Here is a 22723-nt window from a genome sequence, read left to right on the forward strand (position 1 = left end):
ATATGACAAAAAAACATGTGGTATTGTTTCAGAGACAAGAAAGGCTTCATTTGTCTTAAATATAAGATGAATTATAAAACTAAACAATTTTTTTCGTTGTTCTGAAGATAAATTTATAGAAACCTGACTGAAGTATGAAAAATAAACTATTCTGTTATTAATTTACATTTTTTCCAAATGTAAATGTAGAAATCTGTTTTAGGCTTGGCATTGCCAGGTGGGTTAAGGCGTTCAACTCGTAATCCGAGGGTTGCGGGTTCGAATTCCCTTCGCACCAAGCATGCTCTCCCTTTCGACCGTGGGGGTGTTATAATGTTACGGTCAATCCCACTATTCGTTGGTAAAAGAGTAGCCCAAGAGTTGGCGGTGGGTGGTGATGACTAGCTGCCTTCCCTCTAGTCTTACATTGGAAAATTAGGGACAGCTAGCGCAGGTAGCCCTAGTGTAGCTTTGCGCGAAATTCAAACAAAGACAAGAAGTCTGTTTAAAATATATTATGCTTAACAATGGCCGTTGATATGGCACTTTTAACTATTATTATAACTGAGGTTTTTGATGTAATTTATGGGCATCCAAAGGTATTAAAACGTTTCTCCAAAGTGCAGTTCAAACAGGAAACGTTAACGTTATTTTTTATTTCCTCTTTGTTTAAAAACATCAAAACTTTTCGTTCCAAATGTCAAAGATATTTTGATCATACATAAACGCTCAATTAGTGATGGAGTAATACTTTATCTTCAAAACTTTGTAATTTCTTGTTGTGTTGTATGATCAAATGTTTCCATTAGACGACCGATTCGTTACCTCAAAACACGAAATAATGGTATATTCTCTTTTCTTAAAACAAAGTGACAAGTAGCGTCCTATAACTGATATTTGAAAATAATTTTATGTTTCTTTGTTTGGTACAAAACCGAATTTTAGGCTTAAGTTCCACTGACCTACTGGAGGACATATTTTAATATACCCGGCGAAATGACATATACTTATCATTATATTACCTCTAGGTTTACCACTAGTGACCTGGGTAATAAGTATTCTGACTAATTAGAGATATATTTTTCTGTATTTCACAAATAGATGTATCGTACAAAACTCTGTTAGTAAATGTTTTTACACCCACGTTGTTTTGTCACTCTATACTGTGAAGTGAAAACTAATTGTTGACGTTCCGTTATTCTAGTCTTAGCTTTTCCATAAGTTTGTGAAGTACTTACGGTGTATGTATATGTAAGTTACAATGAAAATGATGTACGTTCGTTCAATGGGCAGATCGAGATCCAAACGAACTGCAGATTTAAGGATTACTGGTTTACGTCTCGACTGCACTTCCTGAATATCGCATTTCTCACTGTTAGACCTTGAGTGCGTTATAAGAGTGTTAGTAAAATCACATTTTTCAGTCTGACAAGGTGTGTGATATTGACTCTCTGCCTTTTTTTCAGAATTAAGGTTGACTAGCGCAGATAGCTCTTGCAAAGATTTGATCAAAATTTAATAAACAAATAAGCAGAGTCGTTCAGTACACCAAGGTGTCTGTGAAGGAATAATTTTACCAACAGCGCAAAATATAACTTGGCACATTTCATTAGTAACATGTGGTCATTACACCCACACCTACTATAACATACGTACGTATATTTAAACAACAATATGTGGTCATTACACCCACATTTTTAGATATCTGCGTCTCTCCTTTCCCAAAGATTTCTTATTAGTAGGACCACTTTAAAGTGGACTATTGTGACATATTAGTTCAAATTCAATATTTATTTGAACTAAAGTAACGGGTGGTCATCTTGACTCTATTGTATTGGTTGTAACGATTAAAGTTATTCATTCTTCTCTATTGGTTTCTACTGTGGATGGCTCATTGTATTCTATTCGTCAGAATATTGGGCTGGCTTGTTGGACCTTCACAGAAGAAATTGTTTTGACCACTCCTAATTCATTCCTACGTATCTTTACAGTGTAGTAAAGATGAAACAGTGTTTTCTAGTTACTACGACAATTTTTTTTTTCCCTTGGATTGCTTCAACATTTTAACTGGAGAGAAACGCACGACTTGTGCAATGAATATCTTCTCTCTTAGATGTGTCTTCTACTTTTGTAATAAGCCGAAAATACAAGTGAAAAGCACAGGTTTGGTCGCAGGACAGGTAGAACATTCGGCGCCTGTCTTGTGAAAGTGGATTTTCTCAGGTTCTCCCTTTTCCACCCACAGCAAATTCTGAGGCACATGGATTTACTGATCCCAACCATTCCATTCAGGGGACGTTCGTCGCCTTGCGTCTTTCCGTTCTTCCGTCAAGTCATGCCACCGACCGTACACGGACATCGTCATGTCACCGGCCCTGACTGCCTTCTCACGGCTACCTTGATTCAACCGGACCCCTCTACCTACACCTCTCTGAAACAGCTACGACCTCAAATATCAACTGAGCAAAACAAACACAATCCTGACCTAAAATCAAACCCAAAATTACGAAAATAACAACAAAAATTCTACCGAGAGTGGGGCGGAAGGGAATATTAAAAAACTAAACTACTACCAAGGAATTTTGTTTTGAATTGTTTTTTAAATAAAAATAATAACATGGAAAACAAGTGACGCCAACATTTACAATAATCAAACTTTCACTTCACACATTGTCTTAAGGAGTATTTAATATTGCCACAACAACCCAAAAATTCCCGTTACATGTTACCACAATAACCCTAGAATTTCCCTCACACGTTGGTTTAAGGAGTATTTAATGTTACCACAACAACTCCAGAATTTCCCTCACACATTGTCTTAAGAAGTATTTATTATTATCACACCAACTCTTCAATTACCTACAGCGCCGAACCCAGTGCTTTTACCCTTTCTAACAACTTCCCAAACTGGTTTACCTTGTTCGTACCAGTTCGTGAACTTCAAGGTGCATATGTGAATTATACTTTAGTAGGTTAATTCTGAGTTAAAACCTTTGTAATATAATATATATGTTTATAATGTCGGTTTCTCTTTAGGATCCTAGGATCGTAAACAAAGACTTATCACGACCAGGATCCAAAAGTCAGAAACAAGATCTTACCACGACCAGAATCCAAAAGTCAGAAACAAGATCTTACCACGACCAGGATCCAAAAGTCGGAAACAAGATCTTACCACGAGAAATGACCAGGTTGTTTTGTTTTTGTGGGTTGTTTATTTTGAGGGGGAAGTTTGATTTTAGCACTGAATGCTAACACTTGAGACAAACGTTTGATCATGTTAATGTATTTGTTGAATGTTGTATTTAAGCTTCAACATGATCCTTGAAACTAGGGCTCATTTGGAGGTCGTTACGTTTTACAAAATATATGCTAAAAACACAAACCCAAACGTGACTCTGGTTTACACTATTGTAAACAGGCATTGTTTACCGTATTATGTGAGTCTTACAATTCTCGAAACCGGATTTTCATACCACTTGTGGGCAGAGCACAGATAGCCCTTTGTGGGTTATTGTTCATAACCACAAACAAGTATTTTTTGACTATATCTAGTATCAAAATGTCGCTCATTTGTGATTCACCCCTGAATAAACTACAAATATATTACCTTCATTAGAACAATATTACATGATTTGCTGGTCAATAAAATATTTCGTAAAAATAATCTTAGAATACTATAACTTGATTTTTTAAGTATAAATATTTTGGCAGGTCTGTGCTTTCGGAAGAAAATACAAAACTGAAATATGGAAACAATTAGGCATTATACATGTCTCGATTATTAGTGAATACAGAATGTTCTTGTAACTATGACTAACTTATGTTAAACATGTTAGTTTTATACTGCGTTTTGCCAAATAATTATTACTCCATCCATTATGTTTCAATTAATATTTAACACAGGATTACTTATAAATAGGGCTACACTACGTTTAATAAACTAGCTTTTTTTATTTAGGGTTATATACCATACCTTACCACTTATTACTTCCATTCTACATCTAAAGTTTCAGTACAGAATGTTTACGTTTCTTTCTTGTTAAATACAAACTACACAATGGGATTTCTGCCCTATGTTCACAGCGAGTACCTAAACCTGACCATTATCAGCCCTCATTCTTGTCTAGAATATTTTTACAAATATGACTTTTATATTAAGCATAGTGGTTTGCGATTTTAAATTTATACACTACATACTGTTATTGTTATTTCTTTAGTTTCAATTAACAATCAACATAAAATGTATTTACAAACACAGCTCAAACATGTTGAATATACACCAGTTCTCGATTTGAAGTTTCAACACCAGGGTTTAGTAGTTATTATTATTATTTCATCTTAAATTAATTTGATGAAATGGTTGTACAGATGACAACGCGATGGTTAATATTTATTGGAAGTCTCACTATTTCTCCTTTAATTTTGAAACATTAGGATTTGAATTTCGCGCAAAACTCCACGAGGGTCCTTTGCGCGCTAGCAGTCCCTAATTTGGCAGTGTAAGACTAAAAGGAAGGCAGCTAATCATCACCAACCACCGCTAACTTTTGGGCTTTTTTTTTTTTATCACCGAAGTGTAGGCTTGACCGTAAATTATAACTTTCTTACGGCTGAAAGGGTGTGCATGTTTGGTGTGACGGGGATTCGAACCCACGACCCTCAGATTACGAGCTGAGTGCTTTAACCACCTGGCGGTCTAGACATTACGCACCCTGCAATAATATAACTGAAGTTGAATAACTACCTAAAGAAAGAGTCGTGACGAAACACTGAATCAAAATATGCAGAATTCATGACCATTTTTATATTCATTACTTTAAATGTAATGGACTGTGAAAACATTAAAGAAAATAACTGAGAATTATTTTGGAGTCGTGGTGTTTGTGGTTCTAATGATCTTTATTATAAAGACAAAAAAAATGGATATTTTAAGAAATAGACAAATTTATGCTCGTAATTTTAATGACGATTTTATGGCTAGTTATTTTAATTTTTATTTACATAATGATGTTCACCGTGATAAATTAATTCGACATGATTTTCTGTCGAGTTAAAAATTTACGAATATAAATAAATAACTTGAAAGTTAATTTCTCGTTGTTTGAAGGTTTGGAAAAATGGTTGGTTAATTGTTGAGTATCTGGAATGTTTAAGGTTTGAGGGTTTTAACTAGTATGAACAGTTATGTTAAGGAATTTTTTAACAATCAAACTCTTGAAGCTCGTGGATGAAGATGACTAGATGCCTTCCCTCTAGTCCTACACTGCTAAGTTAGGGACGGTTAGCGCAGATAGCCCTCGTGTAGCTTTGCGCGAAATTCAAAAACAAAGAAACCTTGCAGCTCGTCCTTGGGTGAAATTTTCTCGATAAAATCGCATGCAGTTTTCTGTATTTTTAGGTTCATAATTATTTTAGTTAATTTAATAACGGGTTAATTTTAAAAGCTTACTTTCAATGATGCTTTCACGTGACACGTTAGTCTACGGTTTCTTATTATGTACAGGATTCTGATAGATCCATTAATGTGTACACTTTGGATTTCTCTCTTTTCATTAGGCCCGGCATGGCCAGGTGGTTAAGGCATTCGACTCCTAATCCGAGGGTCGCCGGTTTGTATCCCCGTCGCGCCAAACATGCTCGCCCTTTCAGCCATGGGGACGTTATAATGTGGCGGTAAATCCCATTATTCGTTGATGAAAGAGTAGTCCAAAAGTTGGCGGTGGGTGGTGATGACTAGCTGTCTTCCCTCTAGTCTTACAATGATAAATTAGGGACGGCGAGCGCAGATAGCCCTAGTGCAGCTTTGCGCAAAATTCAAACCAAACTCTCTTTATTAAGTTTTTCAGATGATAGATTATTAAAATAAAGTCGTAAGTAGTTTAAAATAACCAGAATAATTAGATAGTACCAGCAATAAAAGAAAGAAGAAACTCAGAAGAGAATTATTACAAACTTTTTGTCGCTTGTCATCACGCGTATACAGAAATATTGCTCAGAATGAATACTCCGCCACATAGTTTTGCCTTACAATTTTGTCGAAAGTTAAAAATCTAATTCAGTCATGCTGTATAAGTGCTTAATCCATGGAATAACAATGAAAATGGCTTGTTGTACGATCTCACAAGGTTAGGATAACAATGTTATTTCGAAGGACAGTTAGGTCTTGAAGACACAGTTCCATAGAACCATCTGTCTTGTTCGCTGCGATTTAGTAGATACAATATCTGCACAATAGTTATGTAACAATGGAATTGTATAAAGACTACAAAATAACATAGAGTTTGTACGGAGTTTCTAGCACGTGGCGACGCAAGTCATCATAATACGTGATACGACGCTTCGTACATTATTTATTTTGTGAAAGTTGCAGCTGCCGCTGGGGGTAAACACAGTTTTTGGAATTTCAGTTTTTTTGTTACTTTATGGTGAATGCGTAGCTTGTCGAACAATGGGTCAAAATAACTTCATTATACGTAAGTCATTGAAAATAATATATTTCTTCCTTTCCATTAGCTCATCTTCATTTATTCAAATTTAAATTCTCAACACTAGTTGAACTTATTAGAAGAACTGAAAGGTGGTTTTGTTTCTTAGAGTTGAAGAAAAATACATGCAAATTTATAGCTAATATTTTCATATCTGATAATTTTCAATAACTTTTCATTAACGCATACTTAAAAAGAATTGCATGTTTAATTTTGTATATAACTATCCGTGACATTATGTGTCATTTTCCCTCTCATAACAACAACTTAGATTATTGTATAATCATCATATGTCTGTCATAACAACAAATTAGATTATTATATAATTATCCTGTCTCTCTCATAACAACAACTTAGATTATTATATAATTATCCTGGGTCTCTCTCATAACAACAACTTAGATTATTATACAATTACCCTGTGTCTCTCTCTTAACAACTTAGATTATTTTATAATTATCCTGGGCCTCTCTAATAACAACAACTTAGATTATTTTATAATTATTCTGTCCTTCTCTCATAACAACATCTTAGATTATTATGCAATTATCCTGTGTCTCTCTCTTAACAACTTAGATTATTTTATAATTATTCTGTCCTTCTCTCATAACAACAACTTAGATTATCATATGACTATTCTGTGTTTCTCTCATAACAACAACTTAAATTATTATACGATTATCCTGTGTCTCTCTCATAACAACAGCTTAGTTTTTCTTCTATAATCACCCCATTTTCTCTTCCTTTCTTTACTTTTGTTATTCTCGAAGATTTACTATTAATTTTCTGGTTTTCTTATTCGTCTAGAACTACTTTCACTCATAATATACGTAGTTCAATTGTTACATGTTGCCTATATGGACTCATATGTTTATCTATATGTTGAAATAACCTGAAGTGTCTACTAAACATCCTCAGCTTGCGACTTTACATGACAATGAAGCCGTTCCATTGATTTACATTAGTTATTTTTAATTGTACGAATTCACGGACTTTTTTAAAAATGAAGCACAAATCCACACAATGAGGGATTTGTGCCCTGGACTCGGCATAGCCAGGTGGGTTAAGGCGTTCAACTCGTAATCTGCGGGTTGCGGGTTCGAATCCCCGTCGCACCAAACATGCTCGCCTTTTCAGCCGTGGGGACGTTATAACATATCGGTCAATTCCACTATTCGTTGGTAGAAGAGTAGCCCAAGAGTTGGCGGTGGGTGGTGATGACTAGCTGCCTTCCCTCTATTCTTACACTGGTAAATTAGGGACGGCTAGCGCAGATAGCTCTTGAGTAGCTTTGCGCGAATATCAAAAACAAACAATCGTCCTGTCTCATATAAAAAAACCTTTAACATGTTAACATTTTGTTGTTAAGTTGCGTGAACCGAACTACTTATTTCTTTCTATTTTACTTTCTAAAAAACAAATACTTAGTGTTAAAACTATACAAACTAAACTTTGACGTTAGAGTTTCACTTGTCCATTTTCACCATGAGCTTGAAAATAGATACATATCTTGGGCACAAAATGATAAAACCTGTGATTTAAACCAAAAATGAGTTTAAAGCTTGTTGAAGAATCATTTCGAATGAATCCTTGTTTCACATCACAAGACAATGAACGAGCAGTTATTTATTCAATGTCAGTTCATTCGTTATGCAAACGTAAACCATTTAGAAAGTTTATAGTTTATTACATGACAAAAGAACAACCACACGTTTGGTATGACAAGATGAAATAAGTCATTAAAACCGTATTTTCATACTTCGTGTAATTTTAATGTTGGAGAATCCGTATAGTTTCTTACTTTTAATGTTGAGCAGTTAGTTTTCAACAATTGAGAACAGAGTTTATCGGAAAAACAACATGTAGGACAATAGGCTTAGAGATATAAAATTTATTAACACAAAATATTGAATAGAAACTTATGTGCATAATTAGGTCACATCATGACTACATGTATGTTAATACTTGTATTCTTACACCTGTGTTTTACAGTATGGTCCTCGTTAACATTAGGCAGATGTTAAATTGGTTTCGCATTTTGTTATTCTTTTCTCATTGTATGTTTCACGTTGTCTTTAAGAAAATAATTAAAATATTATAAAATAATGGAAGCAAAATACATATTTACTTTAAAAGTTTTGCTTTTTGAATTTTATACTTTTAAAATTGCTCGTTGATTAATTTATTTCTTGAGATAAATTCGAAACAAATAGCAGAGTATTTATCGCTGTAATTATCAGTGAAATATGTAATACGCTTTATAACTGTCGTTTATGTTCTCCAAATCTCATCACGCAATTTGATAACACAACAGATTTGATATTCGTGTTCTGGGGATTATTGTTGGCTGTGAACTCTTGTGTAGATTAAACACTCTTTTCTTATAGTAGCTATTATTGATAAGAATTCTTTATTTGTTTGAAATTAAGCACAGAAATATACAATGGACTATCTGTACTTTGTCCACCACGGGTTTTGAAACCCTGTTGCTAGCGCTGTAAGTCCGCAGACATCCGCTGTGCCACAGGGTATTTGTAAGAAAAACACTATTATTCTATTCTGATTTCTAACGTTTGTCTGTGTTAAAAACTATTATTGAAAGATTTTGTGTAGAGGTATGTATCATGCTATCGAGTAATCAGTTTTATGATAAATTTGTCTTCAGATTTGTAGGCATTCTAAGGATATTTTAGTCGATCTTTGAATAAAATGATATTTTGAAATTATTAGATGAAAAGACGTTTCTATTACTACATAATATATTTTTATTGGTCATTATAGATGCACTATAACATAACACCAGATTTTAAGATATCTCATGGTCGAAATACTAGAAGGAATTACTTCAGACTTTGTCCGTTTGTTTGCAGAAGCCATGCTGGAGGTGTGAGCCGAATTACGGAACAGCGACACCTAGCGAATTCCATTAGCCAATAGATGATCCGTTGACTGCAGAGTAATGGCTGTTTTCAGGCTGTACACCAATCGCGTAGGTTCTCTTTGTATGTTTCCCCGCCTTTCTCTGTAATACACATTCAAAATAATCTAGGAGAGGTGCCCAGATAAGGAAAATACGAATAGAGAAATAACAAAGAACGTACAGTGAATCAATATAACCGCTGAGTCAATGAGTCTGCTTTCCAAGAACCCAACAAATTATTACTAGAAACTTGGTTAAAAATATATAACCTGTTTAAATCTTAGAAACAGATAAATCGTGTAAAGTGAAAGTATTATTAGAAACCGATAAATTAAAATTTAAACCATTCATTTGTCCAAGTTTTCAGACAAATTATCAGAGTCTTATTAAACACTAAATCTGAGGTGCATTTTAGTTTAGTCTCTCTTATCAATAATGATAAATAAAATCACGGATACACTTAGTATCTGTGACGAAAGCAAAACTTTTATGCGAGTTTTGAGAAAAAGTTAAATTGTTATTTTTTTTTTATAGAAGTCAAACTAAAACGGAATTCGATTTATTTTAAAGCTGAAAGTGTTAGGACAAAAGGCTCAGCGGTAGTCAAAGCTTTCATCTATTGTATTATCTTTACCTTGTTGACCATCTAATATTCTACCTTTCTGTTTAAAATAAACGAGTTTTGTATTGGAATCAGACATTGTACAACCTAATGTTTAGCTCGAGTTGTTTTGTTTGTTTTTGTAACTTGCTCGAATGAAGAAAATGGAAGCTAAACCAAACAAACACGTAAATACAAATTCTAATTCTCATTTATTGTAGTTATAAGTCAATTTTGTTTTTTACGTGGAAGAACATGGTGAATTCTCAGTGGTATTATACACAATTTGACATAACATTAAAATACAGCTAGTGACCTTTTGGTTCATTTTAGCCAACCCAAAGGAAAACACTTGAAACCCTTGTTATTTCAACATGAATTACACTTTACCTGCGTCTGCCACATCTGAAGACAACCCATTCAGAAAGTTAACCATATACAACTACTAATTGAAAATAAGTATCCTTGAACCACAAATATGAAAAGTGTATAAAAACAACTCAGAAGTGTCGTATATATTGAAAACAAAATTCCAATACTTATTTCTTACATCATTTAATGTAACTCCATTAACAAACCATTGTACCTAACCACTTCTATAAAATACATATAAAGTTTCTTTACTTTTAGTGAATAAGGAAAGTTTATATGCATATAACCTATTGTCAGTGATGAAGTAAAACTTTTACGACACGAGATGCGTGGAATAAACACAGTCCATTTCCCTTAAGCTTCCAGCTTCCGTGGTTGTAAAAAACGTTGAAGGATACGCTCTGTCTTAAATGGGGTTATTCAACGGTGCATGATGAATTACCGTATAATTTCTCACCGTTTTTATAAAACGTTTCAAACCTCGCTAGGGTTATAAAACGTTTCCCTGCTTAAGATTATTTTTTCCTACGAAATATATTTCGAAATTGACTAAGTCTCTTTGGGTAAGTTTCGTTACATTTCTGTCGATAGGTTTCCATTCACTGTTGAGGTTGGAGAAAGATCGGTTTCCCATTCTCAAGAAACCGCTAATCTTTAGATCTGAAGATATGTTACAGATCATTTAAGGCTTTTTTAATACCCAGCGACTTCTAACCCTTAAACATAAGAGACAGTCGTTCAAGTTTAGAATTTCTATGGAACTACGACAAGAACAACCGTAGTTTCACTTAGAGCGCGTGACAGACAGGCCCCGTCGACAGCGGCCAATAGGCTGACCAGTAGTCGGGGCTTGGCAACTTTGATTTATACTCATTCCGACAGGAGTACCGGACCTACTGGCATATAGGCGCCGGCGATAAAACTCTGCCACAATGGAATGCTATCCTCAAACCGAGAAAGCTAACGAAGTGAAATGAGCCATCAATACCGTACAGGGTAAGTTCTTGATGTAGCACCACTCCCTTTACCAACCGTAACCTAAATAACTAATACTGTATCATGTGCTTACATTAGACAAGTTGAGCGTTTGCATATACAACTGTGATGAATAGCTTGAAAGTATGTGCTTGGTGAGAACGGGATAACGAATTTAAGATGCACATATCACATTAGTTGTAAGAGTTAAGGCTATAGAGTCGTGTCTAAGTAATAGAACATAACGAAGATGTGGAAATACTTTAGTGATCACAATTACTACGTTAGTTCGAATTGGTAAAAAATAATATTCTGTAGCTTTCACTTAATTTGATTCGTGTGTGTTCGTGGATATAATCTTTCACGGGTCTCGAACATGTTTGTATTTCCCTTCTTAACCTTATCACACGCTCATTGTTCACAGGTTTCATATCAAAAGATCTGTTCAAACATTTTCGTACCGTTACTTGGTATTCACGTGGACTTTTGCTTTGTATCTACATAAAGCACGTGCCTTACTTACATTTAATTTAGAACGTTTTATGGTCTAAAACATTAAAAAAAAACTTTATTACTGGCTGTAAAGCACTAAGAAAATATAAGCTGATCTTTATTTTACTTCCGATATTACTTTACTTTATTTTCGTTCTTAACTTTACTTTGATCATAATTAGAACATGGAAAGCTGACGAAGGCAATAATAAAATAAAACCCATCAAGATTTTTTTATTTCATATATCTTTGAAAAACCAGTATCTTTTAAGCCTCACTTTTATCCATTCTGCGTTTAAAATTTATTAAGCCTAAACATATATAAGTTTACTACAGAGATATAATTTAAGCTTTAAACTGTAAAATAAAATGATAAAATAAAACCCGCCAAGATTTCTATATTTCATATATCTTTGAAAAACCAATATCTTTTAAGCCCCATTTTTATCCATTCTGCGTTTAAAAATTATTAAGCCTAAACATATATAGGTTTACTACAGAGATATAATTTAAGCTTCAAACTGTAAAATAAAATAATAAACTAAAATCCGCCAAGATTTCTTTATTTCATATATCTTTGAAAAACCAGTATCTTTTAAGCCCTGTTTTTTATCCATTCTGCGTTTAAAAATTATTAAGCCTAAACATATATAGGTTTACTATAGAAATATAATTTAAGCTTTAAACTGTAAATCCGCACTGTATGATGCATGACTGTTGGAAACAAACATAATTACAAATAACTACGATTGGTAGACAATGAATTAAACAGCTTTATCTCATACGATTGTTTTGTTTTTCATTGCTCATGTTTACTCACTTTATTCTGTAGCGACTAGTTGTTATAATATATCTGTTCATGTTACTGAAACTGTCAGTAAGTTATTTAGCAGGTTCTACTGACTTATGATCTTTCTTAAACACAACACAATTTATTTTAATCTGTATTTTTTTTTTTTCAATAAGAGTTACAGTAAAATCCCTCCAACGTTGTGATGGGCCATTTACATTGTTTGTTACTTTTCACATGAAGTAGTTATTTATATGTATAACATATATTTTATAGAGTTCTCTTTTCTTGTACTGTGTTTTGTATGGTGTACCATTATTTTTATCGCATCTGTTTTTCGTTTAACTTCTTGTATAACACCACAAATATAAACTGTTTATGGTAGGACGCTTATAAAAACTCGACATCTGTGTCACGCCAAACGTAAAACGAAGTTTTTATGTTACACTCAAAAACAATTACAATGAGAAACGTAAAAAAAAAAATTGTTTGAACGAAAAATACCGGGTAATGTGATGCACATTAACATTTGAATCAGTTAGCAAAGGATACAAGCAACGTGACTGATATTTTCAACCTGAGCGATACCTTACGTGGCACTTGGGTCAGATGACCAGGTCAGAGAATCATAGGAATTGGGCAAAGCCGTCTATAAGTTAAAATGGTGGCCAAATGAAAAACAATCGATTAGCAACATCCGACACTTAGAACAGAACGACTTCCTGTATAATATTTAATACGGCCCCATTTAAAAGTGCGGAGTATATTAATCGCTATTTGACGGGTCGAACCTTGGACCTTCCGACCAGTAACACTAACTGCTACGCAACGCTCGACTACATTCGTAGGAAGAACAAAAAGATAAACATGTACAATTATATTGTATAATCTTCATGATTTTTTTGTTCTTTTACGCAAATACGAATGGGCTACAATGAAACTATTTTTTGTTTAAGTTCTGGCGGCATTGGTTTGCTTAACTTGACTATAAATATACCTAACACCAAATATACTTCTCAAGTGTTGTTGCATTCCCTTTTCTCACGATATCAAATTATAAATATACATAACACCAAATATACTTCTCAAGTGTTGTTGCATTCCCTTTTCTCACAATATCAAATTTTAAATATACATAACACCAAATATACTTCTCAAGTGTTGTTGCATTCCCTTTTCTCACGATATCAAATTATAAATATACATAACACCAAATATACTTCTCAAGTGTTGTTGCATTCCCTTTTCTCACGATAACAAATTATAAATATACATAACACTAAATATACTTCTCAAGTGTTGTTGCATTCCCTTTTCTCACGATAACAAATTATAAATATACATAACACTAAATATACTTCTCAAGTGTTGTTGCATTCCCTTTTCTCACGATAACAAATTATAAATATACATAACACTAAATATACTTCTCAAGTGTTGTTGCATTCCCTTTTCTCACGATAACAAATTATAAATATACATAACACTAAATATACTTCTCAAGTGTTGTTGCATTCCCTTTTCTCACGATATTAAATTATAAATATACATAACACTAAATATACTTCTCAAGTGTTGTTGCATTCCCTTTTCTCACGATAACAAATTATAAATATACATAACACTAAATATACTTCTCAAGTGTTGTTGCATTCCCTTTTCTCACGATAACAAATTATAAATATACATAACACTAAATATACTTCTCAAGTGTTGTTGCATTCCTTTTCTCACGATAACAAATTATAAATATACATAACACTAAATATACTTCTCAAGTGTTGTTGCATTCCCTTTTCTCACGATAACAAATTATAAATATACATAACACTAAATATACTTCTCAAGTGTTGTTGCATTCCCTTTTCTCACGATAACAAATTATCAGGAAGATAAAAGTCAAATATCTTTAAGTTTATCTTGATTTTTTCTCATTTTCGTTAATTGTTTTGGTAAGATTATAGACGCACCTACACCGAGCAGTGAACAGTTCACATTTTGGGGCATTAGGTGCGTTATAAGAGTGGTACTCAGATCCCACTATTTGATTAAAGAATTGGCAGTGGGTGGTGTCTATTGGCTGAAAATTAGTGACGACTAGCGGAGATAGATAGAAATTCTGCTAGAAACACGTTGTTTAATAAACATTTGAATCACCTTGTAGTTGGAGAAAATTGAAAACTTCGACCTTGTCTGTTTCGTTTCACTGCGAAGACATCTTCTCAAGTTGCTTTCATAATTTATGAAAGTATCGCAAGATGGAGCTCAGAGTGCTCTACCTCCAACCTGGAGACAAAAATGGAACATAACTAATAAATTCGGAAACGCCCTAAGAAGTTTTATTTTCGTTAGAGGTGAACTAATGCAAGCTAAAAAAAACTACAGATAAAAATAACCACAACAAAACAATCTGATGTCGGATAGTTCAATGTTTTGAGGCAAACAGTATCAATAGGCCAACCAATGGAAATGCCGTATGAAGATGAGTATTTTGAACAGACCAATAGACACGCCGTATGAAGATAAATATTTTGAACAGGCCAATAGACACATCGTATGAAGATAATCATTTTGAACAAGCCAATAGACACGCCTTATCAAGATAAGCATTTTGAATAAGCAGATAAAAACTTCCTATCAAGATAAGTATTTTTAACAGGACGATAGAAATGCCGTATAAAGATACGTATTTTGAACAGGCCAATAGAAATGCTGTATGAAGATAAGTACTTTGAACAGGCCAATAGAAACGGTGTATGAAGATAAGTACTTTGAATACAGAGGTAGAAACTTAATTTGCTACGAATAGCCTGGATGATAGTAGTTTCCTGCTAAGATAAATATGGCGAAAAAAACTTATATGAAATCTAGATATCAATATAAATATCATGAAACTAATGATATAAATGCCGTATCAAAAAAAGTATTATGAATGTATTTATGGAAACAGCACAGTGTATCTAACAATCCATGATGCTACTCCTATAATCAACAAATCAATATAGATATTAGAGTATATATTTATACGCTAATGTTATTACAGCAAATCAACCTTTAAGAGCCCGGGCTAACATCCAGGGAAGTGTTGTTCGACTTTTTCATAAGCAAACATATATAAAGTTGTTAGCGTAATGAGCACCTTAGTTTAAATATTTTCTGTAAATCTGTATTATGTCTGTGGAATATGTTAGCGTAATGTGCATCTTAGTTTAAACATTTGTTCTAAATCTGTAGTGTCTTTGGAATATGTTAGCATAATGTGCATCTTAGTTTAAACATTTGTTCTAAATCTGTAGTGTCTGTGGAATATGTTAGCGTAATGTGCATCTTAGTTTAAACATTTGTTCTAAGTCTGTAGTGTCTGTGGAATATGTTAGCGTAATGTGCATCTTAGTTTAAACATTTGTTCTAAATCTGTAGTGTCTGTGGAATATGTTTGTGTAACGTGCACCTCAGTTTTAAAATATTTCTAAATTTGTATTGTGTCTGTGGAATATGTTAGCGTAATGTGTACCTTAGTTTAAACATTTGCTCTCAATCTGTACTGTGTTTGTGGAATATGTTAGCATAATGAGCATATTAGTTTAAATTTTTTCTGCATCTCTACTATGTCTGTGGAATATGTTAGCGTAATGTGCATCTTGGTTTAAAAATGTCTGTAAATCTGTGTTGTGTTTGTGGAATATGTTAGCGTAATGTGCATCTTGGTTTAAAAATGTCTGTAAATCTGTGTTGTGTTTGTGGAATATGCTAGCGTAATGTGCATCTTGGTTTAAAAATGTCTGTAAATCTGTGTTGTGTTTGTGGAATATGTTAGCGTAATGTGCATCTTGGTTTAAAAATGTCTGTAAATCTGTGTTGTGTCTGTAGAATATGTTAGCGTAGCTTACTGTTTCCATTCGTTATCGTCACCTAGTTTACTTTGCCCCCTTCTCTCCACTACAGTGGATACGCTGCCACACGTACATGTACAGTGAGTGCATGAAACAGTGAATTTCACTTTACTCTATGGTTCATAAGCGTGTTGCATTAGCGTGACTTAAATTTGTTCACATAATTCTTGTTCCCGTCAAGTGAAACATGTTTTCCCCACGAGATGTCAGCCACATACCACGTGCAGTGGAACATTAACAAGTTTTATACACCGTTGATGGCTTAAAGTTTAAGTGTAGGCGAAAGCAGTTTGATGGTAACCGAGTAAGCAATATTTGTTACTTAACATCTAAAAGAACATCTGATTATTCTAACAGAGAACATCAGCGAAAATACTTTTCATATCCTAACATTTACGAGTATGTACAGAGGAAACCACGTGTTATTTACGATGCTACTATTTTTTGGAATAAAATAACGATTGAATAACGGAAATATAAAACACTTATATATGTCAACTTATATAGTTTGTTAATATATATTTATACGTTCCACACTGTACAGCTGAGTCTCCCTCTCTGCTTAAGCTCACGGTTCTTTCTTTCTTCCTAAAAGTGCAAAAGTTTGTTGTATTAACCATCACCGACCGCGCTATATAAATACGGTTTCCTAGAAGTCCTTGACCCCAAAGGTATAGAGCGTCTCTCTTGTTAAAGCGACATGATCTTTATGAGATTCGTCATACAGCACTTTAAGTAAACGAGGACTTCCTCATCAAAGAAATATTGCCATTTCTTGAATATATCTTTGTTAGGAACTATTGTCGGCTCTAAATTAATTAGCCTGTAGATGTATTTGTTAATTAAGTGCTTTTATATTTACTGTGGGGCTTGACTTGTATGTAAATCTAGGCGTAACACGTGGGTATATTAAACAAAGAAAGTCTATTATATCTTGTAAGACACCGCTGTTCCAGGTCACAAGCAGTGTATTATAGAAAATCACTGTTTCAGGTCACCACCAGAGAACTGTAATAAACCACTGTTTCAGGTCACTATCACTGTATAGTATCAATCCAGAGTTTCAGGTCACTATCAGTGTATTGTATTAAACCACTGTTTCAGGTCACTATCAGTGTATTGTATTAAACCACTGTTTCAGGTCACTGCCAGTGTATTGCAGTAAACTACTGTTTCAGGTCACTATCACTGTATTGTAGTAAACCACTGTTTCAGGTCACTACCAGTGTATTGTATTAAACCACTGTTTCAGGTCACTATCAGTGTATTGTAGTAAACTACTGTTTCAGGTCACTATCACTGTATTGTAGTAAACCACTGTTTCAGGTCACTATCACTGTATTGTAGTAAACCACTGTTTCAGGTCACTATCAGTGTATTGCAGTAAACCACTGTTTCAGGTCACTATCACTGTATTGTATTAAACCACTGTTTCAGGTCACTATCACTGTATTGTAGTAAACCACTGTTTCAGGTCACTATCACTGTATTGTAGTAAACCACTGTTTCAGGTCACTATCACTGTATTGTAGTAAACCATTGTTTCAGGTCATTATCAGTGTATTGCAGTAAACTACTGTTTCAGGTCACTATCACTGTATTGTAGTAAACCACTGTTTCAGGTCACTATCACTGTATTGTATTAAACAACTGTTTCAGGTCACTATCACTGTATTGTATTAAACCACTGTTTCAGGTCAATATCAGTGTATTGTAGTAAACCACTGTTTCAGGTCACTATCAGTGTATTGTATTAAACAACTGTTTCAGGTCACTATCACTGTATTGTATTAAACAACTGTTTCAGGTTACTATCACTGTATTGTATTAAACCACTGTTTCAGGTCACTATCACTGTATTGTATTAAACCACTGTTTCAGGTCACTATCACTGTATTGTAGTAAACCAGTGTTTCAGGTCACTATCAGTGTATTGTATTAAACCACTGTTACAGGTCACTATCACTGTATTGTATTAAACCACTGTTTCAGGTCACTGTCACTGTATTGTAGTAAACCACTGTTTCAGGTCACTATCAGTGTATTGTAGTAAACCACTGTTTGAGGTCACTATCACTGTATTGTAGTAAACCACTGTTTCAGGTCACTATCACTGTATTGTATTAAACCACTGTTTCAGGTCACTATCAGTGTATTGTATTAAACCACTGTTTCATGTCACTACCAGTGTATTGTATTAAACCACTGTTTCAGGTCACTATCAGTGTATTGTATTAAACCGCTGTTTCAGGTCACTACCAGTGTATTGTAGTAAACCACTGTTTCAGGTCACTATCACTGTATTGTATTAAACCACTGTTTCAAGTTATTGAGTTTTTTGCTGCAGTCTTACGTGAGTGATGAATAACAATAATAAATGTAAAATAAATAAATTGGTCCTAACAATTAAATAATTGGTGTGGAATAAATAAATAATACTGTGTCATTAAAACGTCATAAACCTAATTCATATGTGTAGTGACGTAATTAAAAAGTATATATATTACACTTCACTGAAGTAATCAACTCCATATCATAACAGTTGTTGTGAAAAATGACATGAATAGCGCCAAGACCGTTACAATATCTATAATGTCCCAGCTGACCTGTTGACCCATGGTGAAGGTATTGTCAGCACTGAATATCACAGGTATTGTGCGGTAGATGTATTAGTATATTATTTCTAACTTTTACCCATAAGTTCTTTTAATTCCTATATATATATATATATATATACAAGTATTTAGCACATATTTATCCAAGTGTTTTATGATCGACGTATTGTTAAATTCTGGGTTATGTTTAATTAGAATATTTTATACTTATGGTAAGAACACGTGTTTCGTGTAACAAAATTATCAAGCCAGGATACAATGCCAGTATGACTCTTGTCTTTTGTATATGCGTGTAACTACTTCGCAGGGTATGGTGGATTCACCAAAGTTAGTAGAAAAGTTCATTAGATTAATATAGAGGCACTTACAAAAGTTCATTAGATTAATATAGAGGCACTTACAAATCTTCACTTTTGCATTTTGTGGTTTTTGTATTTTTTCACCAACATCGTCCCCTGTATATGGTTCTTCCCTAAATTTCAAATGAAGGTTTTTCTAGATTCTGGGAAATACAGAGAAACTTTCACTTTTGCATTTGAAGATTTTTATTGTGGGTTTTGTGTTTGTTTGTTTTTTTACAATTACACATAAAGGAAGCAATTTTACATATTATAAAATAATCATTAATCGTGAATTTATCTAACTTATCTCCAGGGGAAGGTACTCTATATAATCAGTAAATAGTAAAACATTGTTAATTTTATGTATTCTATATAAAGGGTTTGAGATGTTTGTAACCTCATATCCTCTTACAGCATAAAGACAGTTCATATGACGAAAACATGTATAACACAACTGACTAAAATGTCTTTTCTTTTTAGTCAGTTTCACTGTGTTCTTTGATTTACGTACATATAGCAATTACTCTACCTCGATTGAAATCATATTTTTTGTCTACGCAATGGTTCGATGAATATATGTATATATGGGAAATTAGAAACTTTTACCTTTCCATTAGTGGCCCGGCATGACCAAGCGTGTTAAGGCGTTCGACTCGTAATCCGAGGGCCGCGGGTTCCAATCCCACTCGCACCGAACATGCTTGGTCTTTCAGCCGTGGGAGCGTTATAATGTGACGGTCAATCCCAATATTCGTTAGTAAAAGAGTAGACTGAGAGTTGGCGGTGGGTGGTGATGACTAGCTGCCTTCCCTCTAGTCTTACACTGCTAAATTACGGACGGCTAGCACAGATAGCCCTTGAGTGACTTTGCGCGAAATTAAAAAAAAACTTTTCCATAAACTTTGAAAACTTTGAATAGTTTAATTAGGAAATATTGATTTACTTGAAACTTTAAAAAATAATAAACAAAGTGTATGATTTTAATACATTCGGGTCTTTAATAAAAATTCCATAGAATTGGTAGAATAAAACTCATTCATCCTCCCATTCTTACACCCATCTTTAGACCCCCCCTAGTGGCACAGCGGTTTGCCTGCGACCTTATAACGCTAGAAACCGAGTTTCGATACTCGTGGTGGAGAGAGAGTAGTTAACCAATAATGTATTTTTGTGCTTCACTTCAAAGAAAAAAATAAACCATTCACCTTTGTACCCAGAAAATACTTTGTAAGTTACATTTTGAAAGGCCTGGCATGGCCAAGCTCGTAAGGCGTGCGACTCGTAATCCGAGGGTCGCGGGTTCGCGCCCGCGTCGCTCCAGACATGCCTCGCCCTTCCAGCCGTGGGGGCGTTTTAATGTGACGGTAAATCCCAATATTCGTTGGTAAAAGAATAGCCCAAGAGTTGGCGGTGGGTGGTGATGACTAGCTGCCCTCCTTCTGGTCTTACACTGTTAAATTAGGGACGGCTGGCGTAATACAATTAACACAGAGTTTCTTAACGCTAACCATCCTCCAGGCAACATCCGGCTGCCAGAAGATAACCACATATTTACTAACAAGTGTAGAATCAACATTTATGCTTACATATTTACCAATGGAATTAGGATATACGGTTCTTATATCTACCGTGAACCTTCTAGGCCTTCCTTAGAAACGCCTTTCTAAACGGTATGATAAAGGTATAACCGATTTCAAAGTAAAACCCATGTTTACCAACAAAGTTAAGATATGCTAGTATCATTCCTCACAGTGCTTTTTAGAAATACCTTCATGAACTGTCGTGCTGTGTAATCGATAGTTATCGATAAATATAAAATCGAATTAAATTCTATTATTAAAGTTAGTTTCATTTCATGGCTTTATATAAAACTGACTATGAAAACTAAGAAAATGTTATTTAAAACACATTTTAAAAACCAGGCTATGAAAGAGTCTCGTGTTTTATTTAATACCATCGTACCTACAAGTATATCCTACATTGTACAGTACAACTATATCCTAAACAGTACAGTACAAGTATGTCCTGCATTACAAGTATATCCTATGTCGTACATTACAAGTATATCCTACAGTCGTATATAGCGTTGAATTTTCAAAAGCAGTTCGGCTGAGACACTGTGTAAGTTACCTGGTATTAGTCTGAGAATTATAAATACAAAGCGATAATCATACTGTGGAATTTTAAATAGAATGTTTATATATTACGTTTCGTTTCTTTCTGCCTTCCCGGTGTCTAAGGACGCCGAAACCAGATTTTAATATCCGCAGTGGGAAAGAAAACACCTGAGTTAAACGGTAAAGAAACCTTTATTTATTACAATATATCTTATTCTCTCATGTTAGCAGATTACTAAACGTATTTAATAATTATTCGCAGCACATGATGTATTAGTTTCCTAACAAAACGTCTCAAATATTCTGTAGGTTTAAATGCTTAAAACAAAACTTGTATTTTAGTTTCCGTAATACGATTGTTCGCAGGTAAGCTTAGCAATAATTACTCCAGTTAGGAGTTGTTTGAATCCGTAAAAATATAGTTCCGTATTCAACTTACTTTCGTGTAGTAAGTGAATGAATTCAGTGAAACTAAACGTGTATTTTTTGAGAAACAACTTACATATGTGTGTTTATGCCCTCATATTAATACTTTGAACTAAGTTGTAATCGTTAGATGAACGTTAAACAGTAAAACTGGCACGGCATAGCCAGGTAGTTAAGGCGCTCGACTCGTTATCTGAGGGTCGCGGGCTCGAATCTCCGTTACGCCAAACTTGTCCGCTCTCTCAGCCGTCGTAGGTTATAATGTTACGGTGAATCGCACTATTCGTTGATAAAACAGTAGCCTAAGAGGTAGCGATGAGTAGTGATGACAACTGCCTTCCATCTATTCATACACTGGTAAATTAGGGACGGCTAGCGCATATAGTTCTCGTGTAGCTTTGCGCGAAATAAAAAAAAAAACAAAGAAACGGTAAAACTATCTTATATGGGTAAAACGCATTGTTTACGTTGTAAGTTTCATTTAAATATATTTCATTTTGAGGAACTTTATTTGCGTAATTTATATATATGTGTATATATATATATATCGTACGCATATATCGTTATTTTAATAATGTTAAAAATATCGTTTTTGTCATATTTAAGAAAAAGAGAAAGAAACGTTTAATAGAAACGTCACTCTATTAGTTTTTAAGATATATATGTACAGGAACATCAGTATTAAATTGATGTAAGAGTGCATCAGAACAAAAC

At 34.0% G+C, this 22723-nt stretch overlaps 1 protein-coding gene across 2 annotated transcripts in view; it reads left to right on the forward strand.

Annotated features, from left to right (window-relative positions):
* Window positions 1-22723, forward strand: part of LOC143231791 (homeobox protein abdominal-B-like) — a 73702-nt gene that overhangs the window by 23816 nt on the left and 27163 nt on the right. Inside the window, exon 2 of one of the 2 annotated variants that reach the window (XM_076466446.1) lies at window positions 3016-3170. The gene's annotated coding sequence lies outside the window, so the exon portion shown is untranslated. Of the gene's footprint in view, window positions 1-3015; window positions 3171-11162; window positions 11357-22723 lie in introns of those variants that run through there. The other variant, XM_076466444.1, reaches the window with a different exon arrangement.

This window comes from Tachypleus tridentatus, chromosome 11 (genome assembly GCF_004210375.1).
Source record: "Tachypleus tridentatus isolate NWPU-2018 chromosome 11, ASM421037v1, whole genome shotgun sequence".
NCBI classification, from domain to species: Eukaryota; Metazoa; Arthropoda; class Merostomata; order Xiphosura; family Limulidae; genus Tachypleus; species Tachypleus tridentatus.